At 31.6% G+C, this 20,936-nt stretch overlaps 1 protein-coding gene across 1 annotated transcript in view; it reads right to left on the bottom strand.

Annotated features, from left to right (window-relative positions):
- The window catches only part of LOC122520694 (zinc finger CCCH domain-containing protein 13), a 169,948-nt gene that overhangs the window by 72,005 nt on the left and 77,007 nt on the right, over positions 1–20,936 (bottom strand). The gene's annotated exons all lie outside the window — the stretch shown is intronic.

Below are 20,936 nucleotides of genomic sequence, written 5' to 3'. Positions count from 1 at the left end.
ATTGTTTTCCGAATTTTTTTTCTTTTTCTTTCTTCGTTCCTGAATATAATTAATCAATATTTTCCTATATTATATATGAAAGATTACCTTTCATAAAATTGTAAGAAAAATGAATTATTTCTCTTCCCTGTGAAAACGTACGTTCATTGTTTCATTGTAAAATACATTGCAATGCAAGGTTACGTTTGTTTCTTCGTAATAATTAAATCGTACTTCGTATTGCAAAAGTATTCAAACGAAACAAATATAAACGGTGTTACGTCGAATCGATCGTATTTCGTATTTGTAAATAACAAAACAAATCGATAAAAAAATACAACGCAACAAAGAAGAAATCAAAGAAACGATAGAATAAACGAACAATTGCAATAAATTCGAACAAATGTGTATATAAAATGGGCACTATATAACAAAACAAAATAGCAATAACTATTGAATAATAGAAGGTAAGAAATATTGTTCGAGTAGGGTAAGAAGGTGAATGATATTTATTTCATGATGGTTGAGAATAAAAGGACGATCATTTTCTTAGGAATAGTTCTCGTTAAAACCTATGGCGCGGAAAAATTGGAACTATAGTATTTTATATATTTATATACAAAGAGAGAGAGAGAGAGAGAGAAAGATAAAAGATAAAAAAAAGAGAGGAAGAAAAAAGCAAAAATTTTGTTGGTTGTGAGAAGAGTGGAAAAAGAATTCTGTGAAAGAAAAAAAGGGAAGGATGGTAAAAAAAAAAAAAATAAGAAAAAGTAGAAAGGAGGGTTAGGATGGAATGGGAGAGGGGGTGGGAAAGACGAGGGGCGAGAAAGGATATATCCTCGTGGAAATTGGCGACGTGTACGGTGTTTTCTTCCCTCTTAGGATCCCTCATAAATACAAGAGTTGGTATGGTACGTAACTAGCTTCGAAAAGAAAAAGGAAAAAAAAGAAAAGTAGATAAGAAAAAGTAAGAGATGGTAGTAAAAGAAGATGAAGAAGAGGAGAAGAAGAAGGAGGAGGAAGAATACGAAGAAAAAGAAGAAGAAGAAGAAGAAAAAGAGGAAGAAGGAGTAAGGAAATAAAAAAAATAAGGGATGCAGTCGTTGTATATTTTTCGAAGAACGAACTGGAAAGAAAGTATATGGGAAGGAATGGGGGAGGGGGGTTGCTTTTATGGTGACTAAAAGATTCGATTCTTCTTTCTTTCTCGTTTCTTACTTTTATCTATCTATCTATCTATCTATTTATCTATCTATTTATCTATTTATCTTTATATCCTTGTTCTTTCATACGAAAAACCTAAGCCATATTACTCATTTCGAAAATGGTAGTGGTTTATACCTTTAGATTTATTTCTGACGATGTAAACAGCATTGAATGCAGATAAAAAGTAAATTTAAACAGCCGAGAAAAAAGAGAGAATAGTCTCCTATTCCTTTTTTTTATAATTTATTTACTTTATTATTTTATTTATATTTGTCTATTTATTTATTTATTTATTTATTTATTTCTTTTTCTTTTTTTTCTCTTTATTTTATCTCAAAGGAATCGAAGGAATGAGAGTTGAGAAAGGAACGAAATAAAAAGAGCTCGCGACGAAAAGGTTCCCTTGCTACCCCCTCCACCAGACCCCCTTTTGTTGTTGTTTTGTTTGCAGTTCGATAAACTGTTTGTTTCTTTTCGAATGATCGTTTCTATCTTCTCAGAAATTTTTTTGTGGAAATATTGTTACCCTTCGGTTATTAATCGCGCGTGTGTGTGTGTGTGCGCTCGCGCGCGCGTGTGTGTATTGATTTTTCGTCTGCCTATGTTCTTTTGTTTTTGTTTTCTTTTTCCTTTTTTTTTTTTGTTATTTCATTTTCGTTTGACAAATTTCGTTTAGAATTTTTTCCCGGATCCTCGACATTTCGAAAGTTTCAACGATTCGTTCACTTTCGTCCTTTTTTTTTTCTTTTTCGAGAAGATTCAAACCATCTCCAATAATGCTGATTTATTTTTCGTAGACAATTTTTTAATGTTATTTTACGATCATCATTCTCTTCTTTGCTTCTTTCTCTCTCTCTCTCTCTCTTTCTCTCGTTCGTTCGTACGATTCGAATTTCGATTTAGAATTTTTTTTCCTCGATCATCCGTGGATCCTCGAGACGTCGAAGTCTGAGCCCTTTTTTCTTTTTTTTGCTTTCATCCCTCTTTCGAGAAGGCTCACTCACCCCTTCTTCTTCTTTTTTTCTTCTTTCGCGATAAAGGGTAACGGAAGAAATAAAGTGGTAGTGAGAATCGGCGAAGTTCGTTTTTCCACCCTTGCTTGCTTGCTTGCTTGCTTGCTTACTTGCTTAACTCTTTCTTTTTTTTCCTTCCTTCCTACTTTCTTTTATTGCAGGAAAAAAATCTCTTGTTCTTGGATGAGACAAAGACTAGCAGCATTAAACGAACACCCACATCGAATGGTAATATGTTAAGCAACCGAGAAGGTTTCATCATTAATTCGCACTTAGAATTTCTCTACTTTTATTCCTATTCTTTTATACCTGTTTCTAAGCTTCTTATAACACCCCATAACCACCATCACCTCCTCCTTCACCCCTTTACAGTATTAATAATTCAACACGCGTTCTTAGTTTTATATATATAATAAATTTCTTTTTATTTTATACGTTTTTACGGCCCATTTTTCACGACACCGTATAGTAATATAAACAATACAAAAAAAATATTAATCTTACGAATGAAAGTTTAAAGGAAATTTTTTCAAGCTTTCGGAAAAAAAGTGTTTGTTATGTCATATGAATCGAATAAACAAAAGAAAAAACAAAAAATCGTACATTAATATAATATTTAAATAAATTATCTAATAATAATACATTCCAATGACATATTATAATTTTTCGCAAATCGTATTTAAATATTTATCCCGTTAATAAATAAACATTTATATATACAATTTCGATTATCGTCGTAATATATTTTTATTGTTCAAATTAAATTATTGAAATTCATATACGGGGGTATAAAAATATATCTAATTATTTACAAATATAATAATAAACTTAAATGACATTTTTTTGTTATATAAATTAATCAGACTAATTTCGATAACTTATCTCGAACAAAAATTTCACTTTGTTATCAATTTTTCCACGATCCCCCACCCCTCCCCACCCCTTATCTTCCTCTCTCCTTATCCTTTTATCACAAACAACATTTATCCCTTTTTTTTTATCGATCACCGTTTATCCTTCTATTTCCGTCTTGGCCGACAAAGAATCACCAACCCTTTGACATTTATAATCTCAAATGAGTTCAATCAATCGATCATATTCACCACAAAGGGATCTATTTTTATAGTTGTTAGATCGCAAATAATCGGAGTGGTGGGGAGGGGAGGAGGGGACGGCTTCGTGGACAAGGGGAAGGTCATCGATGGTGCATCTTAAGCTACGTCATAATTAATTTCAAAGTCAACTATAATTGAAACTCTCTTTAAGTAAACTAGCTAGGGTGTATGATAATAAAGAGGAAAAGAAAAAAAGTAACCAAGGTTTAACCCTATTAAGAATTTAATTTGTTTTTGTTTCTTAAGTTGTGCAATTGAAAATATGTAATAGGATTATCAAAATTACAGAGACGGAAGAGTGTAGTTATTCTTTTTTGTTTTTTTTTTATTTGGATGATATATAACTAAATTAGGATGTCTTGTAAAAAATAGGGTGTAAATAATTTTGAAATATATATATATATATATATCATTAACAAGATTTATTTTGTTATAATAATATAAGAAAAATTTTTTGTATTTTTATAATAAGAGAGAGGAAAAAACATCAATTTAAACATATAACGATTAATAAATGATGTAACGCGTAAAATTAACACATCGTTGCAAAGAATTAAAAATATATATAATATATATTACAAGTAGAAAAAACCCGAACCTGTTACAAGCAGAGGGAAATAAACAAAAAAAATTAAACCCAGACGTAGTTGAAAAAAAGATAAAAGAAAAAAACCAGCGAGAGAAGAAGAAAAAAAAGAAAATCCGTAAAAATCCGTAAAAATTCTAGTTGAAAATCGAGTGCAAATACAGACACCCTACCCTTAGGTAGGTGTCTATCATATATAACAGAATATATGTTTCTTTCGTCTAGTTCGATTCATTCGAAAGAGGAAAAATGCGAATGAGGAAAAAGAAACGTGAATAAGAAAAGAACTAAGTATCAGTAAGAAAAAAAAAAAAAAAAAATAAATAAATACGTCTCCCACACGAAAGCTGCCATCCAAACTTTATTTCTTTTTACCATTTTTTTTTTCATCACTTCTTCTTCTATTTCCTTTCTTTTTTTCGTATTATCATTTTTTCATACGCAGCTCGAAACGTTCCGGAGTAAGAAAAAAAAATGAAACGAATGCAAGGCAAGGGAGGGCAGTGATTCGGGAGAAGAAACGAGGAGGGAACGAGGGGGGAACGAGGGGGTGGGTGGTAGAGCCGGAAATAAGGTAGGGGGTGGGGTGAAAGTCGTGTGCGATCGAGCGGATGTCGCTCGGTGAATTTCTTTAGGGGTAGAAGGGGAAAAATGAAAAGAATAAAAAAAACCATGGTGGTGGTGGTGAAGGGGGGTGGTTGAGAAGGGGTAGGGCGAGACACCATTGGCAACGACGACGACGATGACGACGACCACCATCAACCAGACGCCACCATCATAGTGCAATACTTTAACACGCATTACGCATCAAGGTCGAATGGAAAGATTTCGAATGCGTTAGAAGGGAAGGGTAGTAATAGTAATAGTAGTAGTAGTAGTAGTAGTAATAGTAGTAGTAGTAGTAGTAGGAAGAAAACAGATTTTCCAGGATATTAACAACCCTCGAAACGCCATGTCGTATTCTCTCGTATTCTAACCGAACGTGTTCTTCTACCCCAATGCTGTTTGCTGCGTTTTCCGTGTTCTAGACGTTTCCAACCCCCCCTGCCTACCACCCCTCGCCTAAGTTTCATTGAAAGAAGAAAGAAAGAACGAGAGAGGGTTGGTGACCTCCCTGCGCAAGGGTGCTGGTTCACGCATGAAAGCCTTCGAGCTATGGCATCTCGCACTTCTTCTTCTTCTTCTTCTTTTTCTTCATCCTCTCTCTTTTTTCACGAGGAGAAATTTTATTTAATTCGCGAGAGAAATATTTGGACGAGAAGAATATCTTGTTCGTTGTTCCATTGTCCTATTATTATTATTATTATTATTGTTGTTGTTGTTATTTATTTAATTCGAGAGAAGAATGTAACGGTGGTGGTGAGAAATGTTTTTTTTGGGGGTAAGGGTTTCTCTTTTCCTCCCTTCGAAATTTTCGAGGGAGGTTTCTCTTAAAAGAAATAAAATCTTTTCTTTTCTTCTTTCTTTTTTCTTTAAATATCACCAATTTACGATAAAATTAATAAATATTGTAAGATTGTCAAGTGTTTAATATACGTATATACATTTTGATTAGTTCGATAAATTATTAAACAAAAAATGTAACAAAATTAAATATCTTACGAAGTCTCTCGAAGTTTTTGTTATCTTTTTTTCTTTTTTTTTTTTTTTTTTGATAAAAAATAATTACGAATATCAATAAGATAAATAAATTAATAATTCTACGAGAAGCCAAACCTCTTATAAAAAATACGGTAATAACTTTTTATTATTATTATTATTATTATTATTATTATTATTATTATTATTATTATCATCATCAGAGAAAAATGTTTTAATCCTTTGATACTGAAAAGAGATTTTTAATTAATACCCCTTTTTTTTCTTTCGATTACTTTTTCCTTCTCTTTTTTTTTCTTCTTCTTCTTTTATTTTAATCCTTATCCTTGAACCCCCCTAAAACTTGAAATCTAACTCTGATCGTTATGAGCACGTCATTAGAATCCAATTTTCGTTCGTCTGCCCTACGGAATCCAGCGATAATTGAAAATTAAGCTCCGCGGTAAAGCTTAGAGCAAAAGGTTTCCGATCGATGAGGTTAGTATACATAGATATATATATATATGTATGTATGTGTGTGTGTACGTGTGTATGTGCTTGCAGCACGTGTAAACGCGTACTATTCGAGCCCTTCCCCACTTTCACTCGGTTCTGAATTATCATATCGTTGCGAAATGAAACGTGTCAGACGCATACGTTCGCTTACATGCACACACGCCCTATTACACACACACAGATACACACGTACACGTGAATACAAATAACGCATAACGTAAATACATTTGCCACGATAATAACATTGATAGGTGATTTTCTATATTCGATCTATTGCTTGAACGTTACATATTCACAAACGTATAATATAACACACACACACACACAACACACACAGTTGCCTAAAGCATTCTCTAAACTATAATTATCCGTAAAAATAACGTATATTAATATAGGGGAATACAAAAAAGAAATAAAATAAAATAAAATAAAACAAAACAAAATAAAATAAAATAAAAGAGAGATAAAGAGAAGAAAAATAGTAGACTCGAGCGTGCAATTATTTCGATCTCGATAACGTTAGTAATAATATCGAAATGTATTCAGCGAATCAGATTATCGGTTTATCTCTTTCGAATAACAAGCTATCCTGATAATGAGTATTATAAAAATACAGAGGTAAAACAAGAAGATTTAGAGGAGGAGTAGGATAAGAAGGGAGGCAAAGGGGTAGATGAAAATTGTGTGTATCGTTAAATGGCCTTTTATTACGAAGATATAAATGGAAATCCCATCGCCGACATAAATCTTTTTCAAATTCCCCATCCCCACCCTCAACCCCCACTCCACCCCCTTCTCTCTCTCTCTCTTTCTTTCTTTCTTTCTTTTTAATATTCTTGCATATAGTACGGAAATATATCGACGTTCAAAGTAAGCGAACACACACTTTGCATTACCGACGAGAAATTTTATAAGATTTATACTCCAACTTTTCGGCAGATTTTTTCCAAACGAGAAAGAATAATTTAAAAGAAAAAGAAAAAGAAAAGGAAAAGAAGAAAAAAAAATGAACGTAAAACGTAAGTTACTCGTAAGTTGTTTCTTTTTCTTTTCTTCTTTTTTCTTTTTATTAAATAACTTTTTACCTCGATTTATCGCTAACTAATCTCATTTTTTTCCTTTATTTAATTTAAATTGTTTCTACGAATGTTCGTATTTCAAATTTTTAACCGATAGTGTACGTACACATACACAGACACACACGGATGTAGAAAGTACGAAAAAGAGATAAATAGATAAATAGATAGATAGATAGATAGATAAATAGAAAGATGATCATGAATATTTACAGCAAACGTTAATCGAGTTACGGTTATTAAATAAACGTTTGCATCTAAAAAGAGGTGCAATAATTTTCTCTACAGATAATTGTGTCCATAATTATGAAACTGATCTAAATAATATATCTCTTGTTTCGAGATATTATTTAAAAGATTACATTTTTGAACACTCAGAACGAATTCCATATAATGTTGAAACAACGAGCATTATCTAATAGTTGATTTTTGATAATATATTCTGAAAATTACATCGAATTAATTTATTTTAAAATAACGCGATGGGAAATAACCGATAAACTTATTTTTTTTTGTTTTTTGTTTTTAAATTTTCACTTCATTACACTACTTTCATAATTATAGGCACAATTGTGAAATCAATCAAATTTTCTATCCTCTTCTTTTTTTTCTTCTTTTATTTTTAATTCGTACAAAAAGAAAAAGCAAAAAACAAAACTAGAATAAAATAATTCATTCGATTGAAAAATATCGAGGTAAGGTGACGAAAATGATGGCCATGAAGAAGAAGAAAATCAAAATTCCAACTTAGAGAAAGAACACACAGGACAAGTATAATAAAAGAATTGAATAAAATAGGTTATTGAAGGTATGGACAATGGATGAGAATTAAAGAAAGAGTAGGGGTGTCTGGTGGGAGGGGTGGTAATGGGGTGATGGTGTTAGGAGCTATTACGAAAAAGATTGCCGACAAAGAGTTAAGAGAAAGTACATAGGTAACATGCATCACCAGTTTTCTTCTGATGATGATGAGGGTGTCGCATTAATCCAACAACCAACCAACCAACCAACCAACCAACCAACCCCCTGGCAGGCTAATTAGGCTCGGGGTCCCATAGTGGCTAATGGGCTGGTTGCTTCGAACGCGAAGCGGAATTAACTCGAATTCTCGATGGTTTAACAAGCTTTCTCTCTCTCTCTTTCTCTCCCCATCAGACTCGCTCTTCTACCCCCACCCTTTCTCGTTTTCGTACACTCTACCGCTACGACGATTACCTGTCGTATGGGGGAGGGGGTTCGAGGAGGGTGAGACGGGGGCAACGAGATGCAGCGGTAGTGAAAAAAAAAACGCGAGTTCTCCTTTTTTTTTCGTTCGTTCTAGAAATAAAAAAAACGAAACGAAAGAGAAAATGAAAGAAGCAGAGGTCTGGTGACGGGGAAAGGGAAAGGGTGGAAGAGGGGGTAGGAAGGGAACGAGGAAGGACTAAGGAAAAAACGAAGGGCTTATATTCAGACTGTGAATCGCATTCGTCGACGGCTAATTCGTTTCGAAAACCGGAGGCGACGGAGCCAGTCAATTAGTGCCTTCCGTTCGTAATTTTAACGAAGGATAGAAAGAGAAGAAGAAGAAGAAGGGAGAGAAAAGGGTGGAAGAGGGAGGAAATTGGTGGGGTGGGTGGAAGGAAGAAGAGAACTCAGTCAGATCTTTTCTCTCTCTCTCTCTCTCTCTCTCTCTCTCTCTCTTTTTCATTTCGTTTTCCCTTTTTATCGAAAGTAAACGATACGAAGAAAATATTTTTTTTTTCTCTGTGATTAGTATAATATTAAATACACGTATGAACACGTTCGATAAATGAGTACTTTGAAAGATAGAGAAAAAATATCAGTGTATATTTTACAAGGATGATGATAATTTATACAAATTTGTATTTCATTGAAGTATGCACCGGCGGGATGCACTTTATCGACATTTCATTTTATTGATGATCGAAATTATTTTTCGTATCTTTTTTCTTTATTTATTTTCTTTTTTTTTTTTAAAGTTGTTAGATAATATTAGAAAGATACACGGACGTGGCTTGTTCGTGCAATATAAATGAAAAAATGTTGAATAAAATTTGATATTTATACGCAATTTATATATCGCGAATATGAAATTAAACAAATTAACTTGAATATTTTATGTCTCCGTTTGTTGTTTTGGTTTCTTTTCTCTCTCTCTCTCTCTCTCTCTCTCTCTCTTTTTTAAATTATGTATGAAGAAAGAAGAAAAGAACGATATATTTTATGGTATGAAATCCGCGTACGACGAATTTCATTTCGATCTTTTTTTTATATCCTACGTTACCTTTTTCTTTTTTTTCATCATCCTCACAAGCATTAATATACATTTAACTTTTTCGCGCTAACCTTTTTACCATTTTTCTCCCATCGGTTTCTCATTTTCCCAAAGGTCTTCCTCTTTCTTCCTCGAGAAAGAAAAAGAGAAACAGAGAGAGAGAGAAAGAGAAAGTAATAAAAAAAAAAGGAAGATATTACACAGGAACAAACACACACACACACACACACACTCACAAACACACCTTTTTCTCTTTATTAAACGTATCACGAAGTGTAACAAACGACGAAGATTTACGAGTAGACGAAACAAGGTGGTTTACGCTGCCGGAGAAGAGAAGAGCAACTCCTGTGAGAATTAAAAGAAGTAGGAGATGAAGTTAAAGAAAGAAGAAAAAAAAAAGAAAGAAAGGGAAAAAAAAAGAGAGAAGGAAATAGTCTACTTTCCTTTCCAACACCACTATCTACCCAACCACCACCACAACCACCACTACCACTACCACCATCACCATCACCATTAACCATCAGCACTACTACTATCATCACCATTCTCGTCTAGATACTTTTCTTATTTGTGTGTTCAAAGTTGTAGGAAAAAGAGGAAAAGGGTATGGCACGTTTCATTGGATAAAAAGCGACGATGGCAGTTTTTAAAATTAAATTTCTCGCGCCAGGCAAGGTAACGTTAGACGGAAGCATGGTGTTTCCGTGTGCGTTATGCTCTCTGGAACAATAAATAAAAGCCACGAGCTCGTTGCTGCTACTACCCTAAACCCCCTTCGGGAACGGCATCAGCATCACCGCCACCACTACCACTACCACCTTACAGTGTTATGAGAGTAGGATGGATATACATAGATGAAAAAAAGAAAAAGGAGGGAGAAAATAGTAGAAGAAAGGTAGCCAAAGAGGGCAAGTTCGCGTTCACGAGTACCATAATTTACGCTCCACTCGTTTCCTCCTTATGTATACCCTAACGTGTACGAATGAAGCATAAATTTAGCCGCGCCTTTCCACATTTCTTTATCCAGCTTTCTACTTTCTTTATTTTCTTGCTTTCTTGCTTGCTTGCTTTCTTTCTTCCAGCAACAGGAAACTTAACGTTTAGTGGCATGAAAAGCCATGAAAACTGTGACCAAATAGTAGAATATATATATATTAGAAAAATAGGAAAGATAAAGAGTTAAAAGTAAAAATATAACTAAAGTAGAAAATATAAAAGAAGTAACCCAGCTCTGGGGTTTGGATACTTCAACTATTCCATGTCGTAATAGTTTAACTTGTTCTGTTCCTATTGTTGTTGTTGTTGTTGTTGTTGTTGTTGTTGTTGTTGTTGTTGTTTGCCTGCTTTTAACTTTTCTAACAACGAAGCCAAAGGTATTAACTTGGATAACTATAAACATCGTTGCAACCTAATGCAACTTACACGAGACCCACCTATCCAAACAGTTTTCGTAACGTTATTTTCTTTATACACATTAATACATTCTTACTTTCATTTCTGTATCCTTTATATCTTATAAACGTTACACGTATACTCTTTAATGTGTAAGTAATAAAACCTATTATTAGAAAGAAACGAAATAATAATTCGAACGTTGTTATAACGACTGTATCAACTTTTTTTGATTTAACAAAAATAATAATTCAATTGTTGTTATCTATTCGAATTCAATTACGATTCTACATCGATATGCAATATTTTTAATCACATTTTCTTCTAACCCTTTTTTACGATAATACTGTTGTATATAAAATATGAAAACAATTTCTTTCATATTTTGTATTAAAGTACGAAGGAGAAACTTTTTAATCTAACAAACTTAAAAATAAAAAAAACAAATGACTACTTTTTTTCTTTTCTTTTTTTTTTTTTTGATAAACGAGAAATTGGCAATAGTTTGGACGAAACAAAAAGAAAAAAAAATATACAGGACATCTGGTACTCCCAGAACGTTGCGGTTGATCGTAAGGAGAATCAACGAGACAAAGAAAGGCAAGGTAAAGAGAAAGGGGAAAAGGGAAGGTGGAAAGGGAAGGGAGAGCTGATGGAAAGAGAAAGAGGGAGAGAGAGAGAGAGAGAGAGAGAGAGAGAGAAAGGACTGAATCAATCTGACGAGGTGGAAATGCTGAGCAACCACGAGATTGACCCCATCTCCTTGTTTGTGGCCAGTCAGGGTTGCAAGGGGTGGTTTTCAACTAGGACGAGGATGAATCCCAAGTCCAAGTAGTCATCCGAGTTTTGGCCTTAGAGATGCTTGCATCGGCCATAGTTAAAGCAACGAATTGGAAGGAGGCCGAGTTAGATCATTTCCTCTATTTCCTAAACAACCCCGACTGCCCCCACTCACACCCCTCACTCACAGTTTTCAATACTATCTTCAATACGTGCATATATTGCATCTATACAAGGTGTCCCGATTCAATTTTATATAGGAATAATATATAATTCTATGGAAATAACATACAGAAACAATTATGTGTGAAAATAATTATTTGAATTTTTTAATTAAGGAAATAATTAAATTAAAATAATATATAAATAATTATTTTAATTTTTTAATTAGGTATCATCGTATATACAACGAATAACAAAAGTATTAGTATTTCGTTGATTCATCGTTAATTGGAAAGATTCGATATTATTTAAAATTGTTTAAAATTGACACAGTAAGAATGATAGGAATATTCTTCCTGTGATTTATTCCCTATGCTTAATTTTAATTTTATATTATTTTTTTGTATTAATTAATTAATTAATAATTAATTACTTTTAATAATTATATTTTGTTCCATTATACTTTATTTATTAAATGATTGATACTATACATTTGAATGTATTTTATACAAAATATACCATACACCCTATAGAGAAATATTTATATATGTATACCCTAGGCAGATTATATAGAAATAGTTAAGTGTAAATATATATTATATATACATATGTATATATAACAGACATTGTCTTAGAACTGTCGTCCAATCGTTCTCAGAACAATTCTCTACGATACTCCTCGTTCCTAAGTCTTTGGTTGTCGGTAAACTTCAATACTAGGATAGATGAAACCCTTCTGATAGATCAACCCTCTATCACAATATCCCATTCCTCTTTTCGTCATCACCCTCACCCCTTTCTCTCTATCCCTTTCCCCCTTCTTCGTTTTTGTTCTTCGATATCGAAACTTCGAGGAGAATTCGTGACAGGAATTTCTTTCCTTTTGTCATCTATCTTTATCTCCTTCTCTCTTTCTCTCTCTTTCTCTCTTTCTCTCTCTTTCTTTCTCTCCTTTTTTCTCTTTCTTTCACAATTTTCAACAATGTTACTACCTATAAATACGAGCAAAACTTATCAAACGTGTTTACGTTTCTTTCTCGTATTTCGAAATTAATTTTTATTGATATTTTGTTATTTTTCTTTTGTTGAAATTTCATCAAAAAGGCACCTCAAGTAATTATTTTTTCCAATGATAATGACAGTGATAAATGATTTTGATTTATTGATTTATTTCATTTGGTTTGTTTAATTTGTTTGCTTTTTTTTTTTTAAGAAAAAAGTATAAAATATGTCAGAAGTAAATATATTCTGATGGTAGTGAAACGATCGTATTATATATCTTCCTAAATCGTTTCTAGCATGATCGCTCTCGTGGAACACTTTCAATGACTGAAAATAAATAGCCCGATTCCTTCTAGACTGTTATTCGCATTTTTACGAGCCGACAGTTGGAATAAATAAAAAAAGATACTCAACGTTTCAACGGTAAATTACGCGTCCGTCATGGTAAACTGAGTCGATTAAAGGTAGGTACATCTTGGGAAAAACAAATCGTACAGGGAGGAGGAAAAAAATTCATGAAAGTCGAGTAGAAATATATCTTTACAACAGAAATCAACGTTTCGTAAAATAAAATGTAAAAATGTAACAATTGTGCAATATAATCAATAACAAAAATACATATATATATATATATATATTATATATAATAATATTAATAATAATTTAATATTTATAATAATAATATAATATTAATATATATATGAGTTTATGGGATTTAAATTAATTTGTACGTATTCCATGAACGTCGTATTTGAGTACAATCGGTTTTTGGGGGGAAAGGGGAAGTTAACAAATTTACTCGTTTTATTAACTTACAATACACCATTAATAAATAAATATTTCAAACGAGATAGGATGGATGAAAAATAAATTGATATATATATACCACCTGGTACATGACAAATATTTAAACGACGACTAAATGATTAAAAATGAAATTGTTTTCTGTATCGTTTATATGGGTTGTTCATAAATAAATAACTATACTTTTACTAGATATTGTTTTTGATCGTAAAACGCGTAATATTTGATTCTCGAAAAAGTTCCTCTATAAATAAATATACGTTGATATATCTCTCATGTGTGAAAGTAGGCTTTTACAAAATTATCAAATTGACAACCTACATACAAAAAACCTAACAAATATTATTCACTATCTCATAAACTTAAAGATATATTATAATTTTATTATCGTCAAATATGTTTTTTGAATAAATTTTTAATATATTTAACATTTTGTTCTATTAACTAACAATAAATTTTTTCGACGAGCCCTTATGGGGGTCGTAGGAATAACAAATTTAACATCAGGATTGTTTGAAAATCCCTCTTCTCTTTTATTATTATTTTTTTTTCTTTTTATGAGTTAACAATTGTACTTCAAGGACACCCTTTTTACAAGAATCGTCATTTTTCAATTATGTTTTCCATTATAAACCTATGCAAAACTCGTTGCACTTTTCATTTCTATTTTTTTTTTTACTTAAATCCCTCCTACCCTTTTTTTTGGCAACAATTTCTTCCCCCGTTCGTTTCACCACCGCGTTCAAACATTTATTTTTACTCGTAACGCTTCGTCAATCATTTCGACCTTGGTAATATCGATTAGCGTTGAGAAGTTAGATACGAAGTAATAGTAGCCCTAGGAGAAAGGAAAAGGCGTGTCATTGTGTTGACTGTCAATGTGCCAGTCTATATATGTGTATATGTATAAGCAAGTGTTGAAGAAATTCGCGAATGGGAAGGAGGAAAACTTTTTAGATTCTTGTAAGAAGTTTCACCAATATAATTTTACTTCCACCTAATCGAAAATGTACAATACTTGATAAAGAGGAAAAAAAAAACATAGAAAGAGAAATTTTTTTAAAGTAATACGTAAAACAAGCACTCCACCCCACCACCCACTTTTATGAAATCTTACAAAGAATATCTAATCTTAAAGTTTCATTTGAAAATGATTTTCCAATATTAACAATAATTGTGCATTCAAACGTATACATTTTATATGCTTGTTAGATTAATTTTCAAATTTATTTGCATATTTTTACGAATAGTACAAATCCGTTTGAGAAAAAGAAATATTTTTAATATTATTGAATATAAGTAATCATTCGTATTGGTAGTAAAAGATAAAATAGAGAAATGTGTTTTATATAAAATCATGGAAAACATATTTGCCAGGAAACGTATAAACGATGACGCTGATATTTTCATCGCAATCAATTATGAAATTTAAATTCGAGATCAACGCGTATAATTGCATCATCCGATGGAATCATCGGAAAGAGTTAATAAATTAACAACCATCTCCAAATCCACTCGTTTTGTAATAATAATAATAATAATAATAATAATAATAATAATAATAATAAAAAGATAATAAAATTGAAAAATGAAGAAAAAGTAATAATTGGATAATTAATTGATAAATTATTATATAACATATTAGTTATCTTACAATATCTTTTTTTTTTTTCAATCAGATCAAAAATCTTTTTATTTACAATAAGTCTGTCTGTCTATCTGTTATCTAATTTGTTACAAATATTCATTTATTATCAAATTAAAAAATAATATTAATAATTAGCGATTGTGAACCAAAAGAAACAAAAAGAAATAGTAATTAAAATTGCAAAATAAAAAAGAAATGGTTTCCATTAGTAAAAATTTCTTACTTACAATGTTTTTAATCTTAGCTTTTGAAACTCATGGATAATTAATTGATAAATTATTATATAATATATTAATTATCTTACAATATCTTATTTCTTTTTTTTCAATCAGATCAAAAATCTTTTTATCCACAATAAGTCTGTCTGTCTATCTGTTATTTAATTTGTTACAAAAATTTACTTATTATCAAATTAAAGAATAATATTAATAATTAGCGATTGTGAACCAAAAGAAACAAAAAGAAATAGTAATTAAAATTGCAAAATAAAAAAGAAATGGTTTCCATTAGTAAAAATCTTCTACTTACAATGTTTTTAATCTTAGCTTTTGAAACTCATGAATGAATTAGTAGTCAGCTCTTTACGGTAGATGAAAAATGTATATAACGAATTAAAAAATGAAATACGAGTAGTACCCATAGATTGTGTAACATCTTTGTATAAACAGTCGTAGTTACTTGATTAGGGACTTGAGTTAGTGCAGTAAACGAACATCTGGTGGTGGAAGGGCCTCTTTCACTCTCCCTTTCTCTCTCTCTCTCTCTCTCTCTCTCTCTTTCTGAGCGGCTTAATTACTTATCAAGAGGAGTTATGTTTACTTCGGGTGCCCATCGAAATATTCGACTAACGTTAGACCCCTTAAATCATCCCCCCTTAACTCATGTTTTCTGGATTAACATAGATTAACGATGATGATAATAATAAACAAAAGAATTTGTCTTTTTTTACTCGATCAATAATACATTATTTGCATCTACTGCATTAATTGCACCTGTTTCGTTCTTTTTTTTTTATGTAAAAGGCAACATCTTTGTTTTTTTTTTTAATCGGTTAACTGTGATGGACGAGTTAGGAAGAATAATTGAAATTTATTTTTCGTTATGAAGATTGTATTTTTTGTTTTTCTTTTTTAACATAATTTTAACTCGAACAATTTTGTCAAATTTACAAGAAAAAAAAAATATATATATATACTCGCGAACGTTTTAATTGGAAATGTAATAAAAAGTTCGATATTTTCATATATCATACTTCATTTAATTATTTGTGATAATAAAAATTTGTGAATTTTAAGAAATGATTTAAAAAAAAAACAATTCAATATTACATATTTCTTTTCAATATCGTATTATATATATATAAAAAAAAATAATAATTCGTAATATACTTTAATATAATAAATATGAAAAGTTCGATGTGTGTAAAAAGGGTGCTCGTTAAGTGACGTAACTTTGATAAGGCCTGATGTAACTTAAGTAAAAAAATAATAAAAAGAAAAGAGTAAAGAAGAACAGCAGTAGCACCAACAGCAGCAGGTTGAGTAGTTTGTTAGTTTTTTTTGCTTCCATCAAGCTTAACGAATTCGTCCCTTATTTTATTTTATTTTTATTTTATTTTATTTTTTTTTGAGTCTAACACGCAAACATTTTTCCTTTCCCGTTGCATGGAACTAACGTTTCTTCCTTCGCAATTACTTCTCTCGAAATAAGTTTTCAGCAAAAGGTGGACGAAACCCAGTCCCCCGTTGTTTTCTGTTTTTCTTTTTTTCTTTTTCTTTTATTATTCTTTATTTTTCTTTTTGTTAATTTCAAGCTGGCCGCACAAGAAGTTGGTTGACGCAAATCAATGCCTAAGGCTAATAAACGCGTGCAAACGTAAATTAAATATATTATCTTTTTCTCTTTTTCTCTCTTTCTTTCTTTCTTTTCTTTTTCTTTTTTTTTTTACTCCCACCCATTTTCCTCCTCTACGAATCAAATTAGAGTTGCTTGGATACTTGGGTTATTTTTTTTTTTCTTTTTTTTTTTTCGTTTTAGAGTGAAGGGACTGGCTGGAGGGTAAGGGAAAAAGGAAACAAAAAAAAATAATATAAAGAAAGTACTCGCAATCAGTCTGCTGTTTAGAGACTTCCCCGAGAAGAATGCTTATTCTCAAAGGGATGAAACGTGTCGCAAAAAAAAAAAAAGAAAAGAAAAAAAAAAGTAAAAAGAAAAGAAAGGACAGAAATGAAAACGAAGAAGTATAAGAAGAAAAAGAAGAAGAAGAAGAAGGAAGAGAATGTGGGTGGGGAGTAAATGGAGAAACGAGAGGGTGTCAGTTTCCTGATGACAAAGGGTAAAAAAAAAACGAAAGAGGTTTTCCACTCGGAAACTCAGGGGTAGTCCATAAGTCACCCCTCTTATGCGAGATACATGATAGATTGTCAGCACCAAATGTAAATAGAATGTCTAATGTAAAATGATATGAAATATCGAATAATACCAAATGTTTTTTTTATATTTTATTACTATTATTATTATTATTGTTGTTTTATTATATTATACGTTTCCATGATGACTTTTATTTAAATTCGATCGTTGTTAAATTTTATACACAATATATTATTTATCTTCGTTAATATTATATTTGAGAAATATATAGAAATTAATTAATTAGGAATTTATTTTATTAATAAGGTTTTCATTTTCTTTTGTTTTTGTATTTGTTTTTGAGGATTAAATTTAAACGCGTACCCATTAAACATTTCGTTGAAGACGGGTGGGTGGGGAGGGGGGGGAATGAATTCCTGCCACGTTGTTTTTTCAATTAAACAATCTCGAATATCTCGATTTATACAATTACATTATTTCATACTAATGAACTTGAATACTTTAATAAATAAACATTTATTTTAAATGAGCGAAGGAAAACATTCATTTACGGAACTGTATAATTTAACCAAAAAAACCGAACGCGAAAATAACATATTATAATCCGACTAAACTGTTAAAAGTAAAATATATATAAATTTATGAGAATATTAATAATTTCCCGTTACAACGATCTTTTTAATAAATAACTGTGTAATACTCGAAACATTGCTAAATATTATTCTGAAAAAAAAGATTATTATCGAAGAGGAAGGGGGACAGGAAGGGGGGAGATGGAAAAAGGAAGAAAAAGATCAACAATCCTTTATTACTCTTTTCATTGAAAAAAAAAAGGCATTGTCGTATATAAATTGCGAGATAAAATTAACGAAAATAATAATTATTGTATTATAACGGTTGGCGAGACAGGGGCGGAGGGGAGGAAGAAAAAAAACAACCCTTGCGTGGTAAAATTTCGAAGCTGGTTGAACGACCGGGGTAAAAAGAAAAATTGTTGAAAACTGTATCGATGCAAAATCTAACGAAAAAGGAAAAAAATTAAAAGAGAAAAAAAACGATAAAGAAGTGGAAGAGGAGAGGAGGGGGAAGGGAAAAGATGATAGCAATAGTATAATGATGTTGATGATATAGTTGATGTAGACGAGTATTACGAAAAAAAAAAAGGAAAAGGGTTAGGAGTAGGAGTTTAGTACAAAGTGTGGTTTTAATATACGATATCGTACATAACGGGAGTGGGATGGTGGGGATGGGGGTGGGGGTGGCAAGGAAGCAAGCAAGCAAGCAAGACAAGCACATGGATGTTAGGTAAGGGTAACCACGACGACGACGAGGAAGACGTGAAAGACGACGACGACGACAACGTCGAGGAAGATGACGAGAAAAAGGGGGGTGGGGGGATGGGGAAATACGTCGACGAAGACTCTGGTTTGTGAGAGCGAACACACCGGATGCCGGCACGTCGGGAAATGCCAACCAGGAACGTGGACGTAGTACGCAGTGAAAAGAAGGGTGTGAGAGGTAAAGGGAGGGTAAAGGAGGGTTGCCGTTAGAGAAAGCGAAGCCCCCTACATTCCACTCACTTTCTTCACTCCACCCCCTCCCCCTTTCTTTCTCTATTCGCATACTCTTCTTCTTCTTCTTCTTCTTGCATATACCACCACCACCACCATCACCACCACCACCACCACTACCACAATAACCACACAGTTTGGTCTAACACAATATCGTATCCTCGTGAACGCCAATCAGGAACTAAAGCTTGAAAATATTATATGCAATAACGGATGACACACCCATTCTCTGCCTCCCTCCCCTTCACCCCTCTTCTGTGTACAGATTTTTTTTTCCTTTTCTTTCTTTTCATTCTTTTCTTTATTTTCTCGAGAAAAGTATTGCGGTATAGAACGTAATAGTAAAAAAATCTATGAAAAAAAAAGAGGAGAGATTGTATTTTATTATTATTTTTTCCTTACGCGTGTGTGTGCGTGTGTATGTGTATTATATATAAATGGAAATGTTATTTTATTATATATATATACAGAGTATATATTCTGAAAGTTTATTTATCTAAATAAAATACTAATGACAATTAGGAAAATATTACGTAATACATATTATTGTAAATACGAATAATTAGAAAATTAGATAATAATTTGAAAAATAATATTTATTAAATATATCTATATCATTATTTATATTAATTAAATAATCTTATTTTATACTATAAAAAAAAATAATTATAACAACTAGTGTTTAAATTAATAAGAATACAAAGAAAATCAATTAATTAATAACCCCATCGTTATTATACCATAAACACGAACGTGTTTTTCCACAGGAAGGGTTTTATTGTTAAGTGAAGACTTCAAAGGGTTATCATGTGTCAACTTTGAATAAATGTTGACGTAGTGAAATATTATGAAAGTGAAAATGATGATAAGAATCAAATAAATGAAGATAGATAAACGTACAATGGTTTATAATTGATATCCCTTCATTTTGTATCGTTTATTGCCCGTAGGTAAAACATCGATTCGACGGCGGCCCTTTAACCCTTTTGTATCGCGTAGCGATTGTCGCCAACGATTACGGGTTTTCAAGGAAGGAAGGAAAGGCGGGGAGGGGGGAGGGGACGGTTGTTTGCATTTAGGAAGCCATCAACGCTTAATCGCATTCCTTCTCGCCTCGGGAGATTGCAACGTTAGCTGGAACCCGAAGCCCTTTTCGCGCCCTTCTGATTATTCCCTCTCCGTTTATGTTCTACAAACTAAATGGGATATCCCGTACTAGGATAAGAAAGGAAGGTAGGAAGATAGGTAGGAAGATAAAAAAGGAAAAAAAATATAAAGGGTAGGGGTAGGGGAGGTGAGGGTGCAAAGAGGAGAAGTACACGCGTTTAGAATGAAAATGAGCATGATTCGCGTTTAGAATCTAAACGATATCGTATATTCTATCTCCTTTTATTTTTTATTTATATTTCTCTAACGTTTGTATTAACGGTGTAAGGATGATTTTTGTATTTTTTTTTTTTTTAAATTTTCGATACTTCAAAAGTAACTTAAATATTTTATATATATTATGTATAATTGTTTATGTATTAAGAGAAAAATAATATGTCGGATTTTTCGTTGATAATTTTTGGCTGAGGTTTATTAATCCTTCTTTGTTATATGATTTTATTTAAACAACAAATTGAAATTATTATTAATTATAAACGTGACAGATGTATTATAGAAATTTCTTATGAACAACGTATAATATATTATTTGAAAAATTTGTATAAAAAAATAACGAGGAAGTTTGTGCTTAAAATAATATTTAATGTTTTATTAACGATATTAACAAGTAACGCGATTGATATTAAATTAAAATATACGAATAGAAAAAATAATATAAAAATAAATATTTATAATACACATACTAAGAGA

This window comes from Polistes fuscatus, unplaced genomic scaffold, assembly GCF_010416935.1.
Source record: "Polistes fuscatus isolate 324 unplaced genomic scaffold, CU_Pfus_HIC Scaffold4, whole genome shotgun sequence".
Classification (NCBI taxonomy): domain Eukaryota; kingdom Metazoa; phylum Arthropoda; class Insecta; order Hymenoptera; family Vespidae; genus Polistes; species Polistes fuscatus.
The sequence above is the reverse complement of the archived record's forward strand: the minus strand, read 5'-3'. Positions and strand labels throughout refer to the sequence as shown.